General features: G+C 36.6%; 1 pseudogene; it reads right to left on the reverse strand.

The window, feature by feature from the left end:
• Nucleotides 1–5,287, reverse strand: part of LOC132125350 (protein fantom-like) — a 61,093-nt pseudogene extending 55,806 nt beyond the window's left edge.
• Between the last annotated feature and the right edge of the window lie 3,585 nt (nucleotides 5,288–8,872).

An 8,872-nucleotide genomic window follows, 5' to 3' on the forward strand; every position in this document is an offset into this window, starting at 1 on the left:
TAGATGGCTACTCACGGAAGGTAAGCATTCATGATTTGATTGTTAAATTTTTAAGTCCATTACTGTTTTTTAAGATTATTTCATTAGGGCCCTCAGGGCCTTCGAAATCCACCTCAATTGTGTTTCAAATAGGAAAATAAGTCATAGATTTGAAACACAAGGCTGAGTAAACTTTGCCACTTTTCATTTGTTATATAACTGCAGATTATGTACCTGGACGCTGCTACGAATAATAAAGCTTCAACAGCACTCTCATTTTTCCTGAAATCTGTACACCTCCATGGTTTGCCATTAAGGTATTTGGCTCAGTTCAGAAACATAATTGAAATTATAAAATATAAATAAAGTCACAGATTTACATAGTTTTATAGTCATAAAACCAGCATTAATGGCTTTTTTGTATACTGCACCCAAAATTCTTCCTTACTAGTTTCTGTTTTGTAGGGTTAGGGGAGATCAGGGAGTGGAAAATGTTGACATTGCTCACTACATGTTTTCCACACGTGGAACAGGAAGGGCAAACTTTATTTCTGGAAAGAGCGTTCACAATCAGCTGTATTTTTTTGCATCCTTTAAATTATTGGCCTTGACAAATTCAGATTTGTATTATTAGCATTAGGAATTTCAAACAGTCCTTCCCTAAAATCTAATTTCAATAAATTCATTTAATTTTAGTATCGAGCGCCTTTGGCGAGATGTCTGGGTGGCTGTCACAAGCAAGTACTATGATGTCCTGCACACTCTTGAGGAGGACGGGCTGCTGGACATCTCGGACATCTTCCACCTGTTTGGGGTACATTACATCTTTCTTCCCCGCATTAGGTTAGACCTTCATTGCTTCATTGAAGGATGGAACAACCACCCTCTGCGGACAGAAGGACATCTCTCTCCTGAACAACTATGGCTATTGGGAGATGCACAAGATCTGGAAGAGGAAAGACTTCAGGTCCCAAATTTTCTATATTTTGTTTTTACTTGGTTAACCCAACAATTAAAATTGTAATTTACCCACCCTTAAGTTGTTCCAAACCTAAATGAGTTTTTTTTTTGGTTATTTTAAATTATCTTGGTAACCAGACAGACAGTTGATAGTAGCCATTGACTTCCATAGTATTTTATTTTCTCCTAATGTATAAGTCACAAGTTTTCAACAAAAAGAAAAAAACATGCAGGTTTGGAACAACTTGAGAGTGAGTAAATTATAGAATTTAGATTTTTTTTTTTTGGGAAGTTGAACTAATTAAATTGATTTTTTTTTTAAGTGATATGACACACAATTGTAAGGCTTTTAAGCTACATATCAGCAGACTAGAAGTAGTTGAGTCTTTAACCATCAGTGAACTATAATATTACTCTATTTTTCTATGAATTTATAGGATCTTCAAGATCCAGGCATAGACTGGGAAAGTGCCATACTGCAAGAGAATGCTACTGGTGCAGTTGTGGTCCCTGAAATTGAATGCCCACTTGACGAGCAAGCATTGACCGAGCTGCAAAGAGTTGTTGATCCTCTTTCTCCCTCTCCTTCACATGGTCGAGACTTGTACATCCAATTTCTCAATAGTATAGGTCAATAAGGAACTACTACACACTTTTTTCATACAAACACTGTTTACTTTTTGTTCAAAAAGACTTCTCAATAGTGGTCATTTGAAAACAGTTGTAAAAAAAGAAAAGAGTTTACAGACCTAAATAGTTTTGGTCAAGGCACATGAATGTATATAGTTAGAGCAGGTCTAATTTGCAGAGATTTAAGTAATGCAAATCTCCAGCAATGCACATCTCCAAAGACCTATTATTGTATTAACCACAGAAACAGGATAAAGTGCAACATTGTCTAAATTGCTTTTTTGTTTTTTTAACAGCAAAAAAGAAATGCTTTAAAAAGCAAAAAAGAAATGCTGTAAACAATGAGCGGTGTTGATGGATCTGTCTGCCTACGCTGTAAACTCTGAAAAATCCTCAATATCTAACAGCATTACTCATAATTCTTCTAAACTCCTGGTATGTGCTCAGCAGGAAATGTTACAGAAACAGGAAAAAGTGCAACATTGTCTAAAGTGCTGTTTTTAAACAGCAAAAAATAAAATAAAATGCTGTAAACAATGAGCTGTGTTGAGAGATCTGTTTTGACTACTATGCTTTAAACTTTGAAAAATCCTCAATATCAAACAGCATTACTCATAATTCGTGTTTAACAGGAAATGTTATAGAAACAGGAAAAAGTGCAACATCGTCTAAGTGCTGCTTTTAAACAGCATAAAATAAAATAAATTTAGTAAACAATGAGCTGTGTTGATAGATCTGTCTGACTATGCTTTAAACTCTGAAGAATCCTCCTCCATATCTAACAGCATCACTCATAATTCTTTTAAACTCCTCGTATGTGCTCAGGTGTTTAACAGGAAATGTTACTGTACAAGTGCAGGCACTAACAACTGGATAACATACAGAGTGACTTCCTAGTCTTTCTATGCAATCATGATCAAAATGACATGCTATTTTAAACCGTCTCTTTTCATCTGGAAGGATGGGAATGTGGGACTGCCCTGTCATCCACTGGAGCACCTTTTGGACAGAGAGCAGTTGTGTGTCACCCAGAACTGTATCTCCATCATCAGCAATGGACGCATCAACTTCAAATAGAAAATCGGAACAAAGTTCTTGTTTTAGGTCTTCAAACAAAGCAGTACAGCTTTGATAAAAGTAGTGTCTAACCTCGTTTTACATAAAGAAATCAGTACATAAGATCATTCTGCTAGAAAAGTACAGCAACTACTTACTAATTAAACTAATTACCTGCCACTTCAAGCTCTTGCAGGAAGTCTTGAAGGAAGTTAGTCACCTTCCTCTCAATTCTTTCTTTTGACGTTCCCTTCTCACTGTATAATGGCTGACAGTTCATCATGATGAAGTCTGCATCAGGCTATACAAATAAAAATTGGTTATTACTTTTCTATAAATACAGAAAATTGTACTGGAATTGAAACAATAAAAAAAAGGTTAAATACTTGTGTTATCTCTCCCGGAACAAACAGTGGTTTGCATAAATCAAGGTTTTTACTCAATTGAGCCACCAGGCCATACAATTGCATGCCACTCTGAAGCTGCTGGAGAATTGGAATTAGCCTTGTTGTAGAGTGTAAGACAATAGCCCTTTAAAGAAAACAGATAAACAGTTTTTAAAAACTAATAAATTACCAAAAAAAAAAAATAATAATAATAATAAAACCTCACCGAATGATGCTCTCTTTCTGTTCATGATTGATCGGACTAGTGTACCCACAACTAACAATTTCATCAGCCAACATCATTAGAGATTCTGTATCTGCAGCATCTTCAACCTGCAAAATTCAACAGTGGAAGAGATGGTTAAGATTCATAAATATAATATTAACCTGACACACACTCAACAAATGATTACTTACCCTACAGATGAGAAGAGAAGATTCCAGATCCATTACATCCTCCTTGCTCAGACATCTGAAGTTAACTTCTCCTGCACAAAGGAAGTTGTAGCACCACTCCCTCAGGAATGCAGGAGCAGGGCCCCCTTGTGCAAGACTGACACAAAATATTTCTCCAACTATTCTGTTTTTAAAAGAAAAACCAAAAGAACCAATTATAAAACTACAAAACCCGTTTCATCTTTACAATGTGTTAAATTAACTCTAATAAAAGACTGTTACCCACCTGAAATTTTCATCATCAAGGTCAGTTAACGAGTATTTGGGATTTTTCCCCTGGCTGCCAGCTCCCTCAAAGAACCGTGTTTCAATACCTGAAATCATGTCTTAAGCAAAGAGAAATCTTTTTGTTAATTGCTTTGTTACATCAGATAAAAATATAGAAAATAAGAAAATAACTCACCAGTAAGAAATTCCTTTCTGAGAGCCCCAGTATCAATCCCTGACTCTCCTATAAAGACTACCTTGAGCAGACTGACAGGAGATGCTTGTTTTTTTCTCTTCCATTGAGCGATGCCTCTCTCTGGAAGACAATCTCTGTCGACACACAACTTGAATTCGGTTGTTGTGTCAACTCTGTCTTTAAGGAGCGTCAGAACCTCTTCAAGGCTGTGAAGAACATAATATTAGACCAATTACACATTTCTAAATGTAAATCAAATGATGTGTATTTGGAGTTATTAAAAATATGGTTACTTATGTAATATTAGTGTATAATGCATTGATTAACAGCCTAACTTTTTTCTTCAATGAAAGGAAAGACATGGCAATTTACAAAACCTCTTACCTTTTTGGTGTATATGCAGGTGTGTGCACTGTAATAACTTCATCAGCGCAAGTTGCTGCAGAAGTCACTGTACACAAACTACATAAAACCAAATGCAAAAATACATTCGTAAATTAATTTAGGCAGGCATACATACAAACATGTTACATAAAACACCACAATGCAAATCACCTCTCTCCACAGACACTTGCATGGAGTGTAATATCCTCTTTCAGGAATTCTCTGTAGCAAATTGGACAAGACACCTGAATGGTTTCCCATAAAAACAAATAAAAAAAAGCAATGCATTACAAACAATGACAGACTTGAGAATACTGGCCCAAATAAAAAAACTTCACTTTTAATACTATTGGGCCATTTTTCACAGACAGGGCTTAGATTAAGCCAGGATTAGGCCTTAGTTCATAGGGCATTTAAAGGGATAGTTCACCGAAAGTTTCACCGAGTTTCTTTCTTCTGTTGAACACAAAAGATTATATGTTTTAAACATTTCTTTGAGCAAACCATTAATGCACTTCCATTGACTTCCATATTATTATCCCCATAGTTTGGAGGTCAACACAACCTTGGGTGGTTGTCCATATTCTTCAAGATACCATGTTTTGTTTTCAGCAGAAGAGATTCATTCATGTTTGGAAAAACATGAGAGTGAGTAAATGACAGAAGCTTCATTTATGGTGGAACTATTCCATTAAGTAGCTTTTATAAACATGCCTTAGATAAAAACATTACTGATATATTTTTTAGATTATATCAGTTAAAACATCTCAAACATTAAATTTTGTCTGGGACTAGCTTAAGCATTGTCTGTAAAACTGGAGGTCAATGTGTTGAGATTACCTTACTCTCGTCCTCAACTACCCATACATCTTCGGAGGTCTGCAGGATTAAAGACAATTCTTACACTAAAAATCTGTTGCCAGTAACAAAAATTAAAAAAAGAGGTTACTTTAGTTGTTCTCACCTGATCCTCATCAGAGGACAATTTTCCAATGCAGGTTTTTATGTGCACTGCTAACATTTGCAGTGGCATCTCCTCACTAGCAGGTCGTCTTAGGCATTTTTGAAAAGTGAGGCGAGTCAGGAGCTAGAGGAGAGGTGTCTAATGACTCCTGGAGTGGCACAATATAGAATATGGCTTTCCCTCCAGAGGACACAGACTTTAATGTTTTTGCAGAGTATCCCTCTGCCTCTGGAGGAATGATCACCAGCTTTCTTCTACCACTACCACCTTTAAAAAAAAAAATTACCTGTACATACTGGCTAGGAGGATACCATGTTAGACCAGCTAAAATCTTGCACACCTGTTGCCTTGTGTAAAAGCCACCCTCCAGAAAGGCCCTCCATCTTTGGATATGTTTGAGTTAGTATTCTTGAGATCTTGAATAATTGCAAACAATATAAAAGAGGTCAAAGGAATATAACAGGATTAAAGGTTGCTTTAATTTATGAGGCATTACATTTAATGTCCCACAATGTCTCAAAGCATTTTAGTAAACTGTACCTCTGCATGGTCACTGTCTTCAGAAATGGAAACGGTCCGTCTTCCCATCCCTGCTTGCAAGAGTTCAAGCTCCTCATTTGGCAGTGGTGTAATTGAAGTGTTTTTTGGTAGCAGGTAAAAATTTAGTGAAATCACCTTACTTAATTTACTTTGCTTAGGGAAAGATAATGCTCTCTTTTTGGCCCGCTTTATGCCCGGCCTAAAATATCCCGGAAAAGACCTGAGGAAGGAAAATACATGAGGAAGTGCAAATATACATTGTCAATGTTGCAAGAAGACATGAAAATAATGTGAATTACAGTCTAATAGATCCAATATCAAATTGGAAAAGCATAACCATGTTTCTAAACATTAAAACATTGTTTACTAAATTAGGTTATGAAATATTCCTTTCCTTTCAAGTAAAGCTTAAACTTCAGTGGGACTTCTAAAGTTAATTCTCTCTGCAGAAACTAAACGCAATGTTGACTAAGCTCATAATATCCCTTCAGAACAAAGTGTGAGCATGAACCTAGCCATCTCCTCCTGCACTGTCACACTTGGGCCTGGTCTCTGCACTGTCTCACTTGGGCCTGGTCTCTGCACTGTCTCACTTGGGCCTGGTCTCTGCACTGTCTCACTTGGGCCTGGTCTCTGCACTGTCTCACTTGGGCCTGGTCTCTGCACTGTCACACTTGGGCCTGGTCTCTGCACTGTCACACTTTGGCCTGGTCTCTCAGGTTCTGCTGCCTGCATGTCAGAGCTCACTGAGTTGAGTAGCAACGACACGAGGTTCCTTGCTGCTGACTCGATTTCTCCAAAACCCTAAATCATTTTGAATAAATTGAAGCATTTGCATCAATTGCATGTCTTTAGATGAAGCTTTTATCCAAATCAGAGCAACTATAAACAGTTAGATTGACCATTATATTAAAATTATGCAACAAAATGTTCGGTAACACTTTACAATACAGTTAATTATTTAACATTAGTTCATGTAGTAACTAACATGAACTAACCATGAAAAATCCATTAGTTACTGTATTTGTTCATATTTGTTAACGTTAGTTAATATAAATACAGCTGTTCGTTGTTTTTTTTCATGTAAGTTTACGGTACATTAATGTTAACCATATTTAATTAAAGTAACGTTATTAGTAAATGTTGAAATTAACATTAACAAAGGTTAATAAATGCTGTATAAGTGCAGTTTATTATTAGTTCATGCTAACTAATGTAACGTTACCGTTAACTACTGAACACCGTATTGTAAAGTATTACCAAATGTTCCATAACTGCCGAAAAAAAATTGATCATTACAAGTTGAAAGATATAGCAGCTAACAGGATACTATAAGCTAATCATAAAAATCGCAGTAACGTTACTCATCTGCTAACTTAACTAGACAGCTAGCTAACGTTACCCAATAGTAAACAAACCAACAACTCACTTGGCGCTGCGGTGTATTACCCTCCTGGTTGGATTTTATTAGATCGTCTCTCTCCTTTTCTTCTTTTTTTTAAATTAGCACATTAAAATTAAACTCTCCTTTTCAGCACACGTTCTAGCTGGTTCTCGTGTTGTGTGTGTGGGGGGCTTCCTTTTCCGCAGTCGGTGATGCAGGCAGTCTTGTGATTGGTTTTCAAGCCAGCCAACGCACGGCTGGTATCACTGGAGCAAGAAAGTGAAACTTTGCACAGGCGAAAGAGAACGTCCGCGCACATACAAATACTCATTTTAAATACAAAACTGATTTTCGTTCGCTCGTAATATTTTCTTATTTGCGAGACGAAAATTTCTCCGCACAACTCAGTTCACGCGCGTGCGAAATGCCATTTTGCATGCTCAAAATGTGATCGTGCGCGCGCAGAATTCTGACTGAAATATAACCCCATACTTGCGCAGCCTTCCATAGAGTCTCCAGTGTTACTGCCCCCTAGAGGAATGTTGTGGTTGTTCTGAATGCGTTTGACATTCAAAGTTATGAATTCTTTTAAAATCAATAAAGTCTTCTGTTTCAACTTCCAAAGGTATGTCTTGTTTCTGATTGCTAAATGAACATTTGCTATTGAATTAAAGAGTATGTTTCTTGAATCATCTCGTTGTCACAGTTCTTCTGGATTTCTTCTCTCTCAGATTGTAAGTCACTCCAGACAGACTGATGATGATCAGATCAGATCTCTGTGTGGAGCACTGGCTGCTGTCAGACACCAAGCTCACTGGATTATTACAATTAACGGCCAGATTAACTGTTTCACTGTAAAACAAATTAATGAGTTAATTACTTAAAAACAAATTAAGGTAACAATATTACACATATTTTTAAATAGTTTTTCAGGCTTGATTTTTTTTATTGGAATCTTCCTGAATAAATCATGTGAAATCTCCTAAATTAATGAATCTATGACACAATGAATTTAATATAATTAGTGAAATGTGCTTTAAATTTATTTTAAATTGATTCTCAAAAGTCTGTGATTTTGAATGAGGTCTATTTGTGTTTGACTTGAGTTATTTTATACATTTGAAAAGACTGTATACAGCCAATCAGCTCAAGTAGGAAAATACTTGACAAATACTGGAAAGTACTGCACTAGTGCTAGCAAAGCTACTGCTCATTAAACAAGGTTTAGTATCCATAACCACAAGCTCTACTCTTGAAACTTCAGTGTAACAGAAACTCTTTCAAATGTCAAACATAACTGAACAGTAAACATTAATAGATGCTTCCCTTCACTCAAAAACATAAAACAGCATTTAATTTTACAATTTACTCTCCATATCCAGCCATATGCAAAGCATGCTGGGCATTCTACGCAGCATTGATTCAACAAGGTGCTGAAAGCATTCTTTTGAAATGTTGGTCCATATTGATAGGATAGCATCTTGCAGTTGATGGAGATTTGTGGGATGCACATCCAGGGCACGAAGCTCCCGTTCCACCACATCCCAAAAATGCTCTATTGGGTTGAGATCTGGTGACTGTGGGGTACATTTTAGTACAGTGAACTCATTGTCATGTTCAAGAAACCAATTTGAAATGATTCGAGCTTTGTGACATGGTGCATTATCCTGCTGGAAGTAACCAGCAGTGGATGGGTACATGGTGGTCATAAAGGGTGGACATGGTCAGAA

Source organism: Carassius carassius, chromosome 43 (assembly GCF_963082965.1).
Source record: "Carassius carassius chromosome 43, fCarCar2.1, whole genome shotgun sequence".
NCBI classification, from domain to species: Eukaryota; Metazoa; Chordata; class Actinopteri; order Cypriniformes; family Cyprinidae; genus Carassius; species Carassius carassius.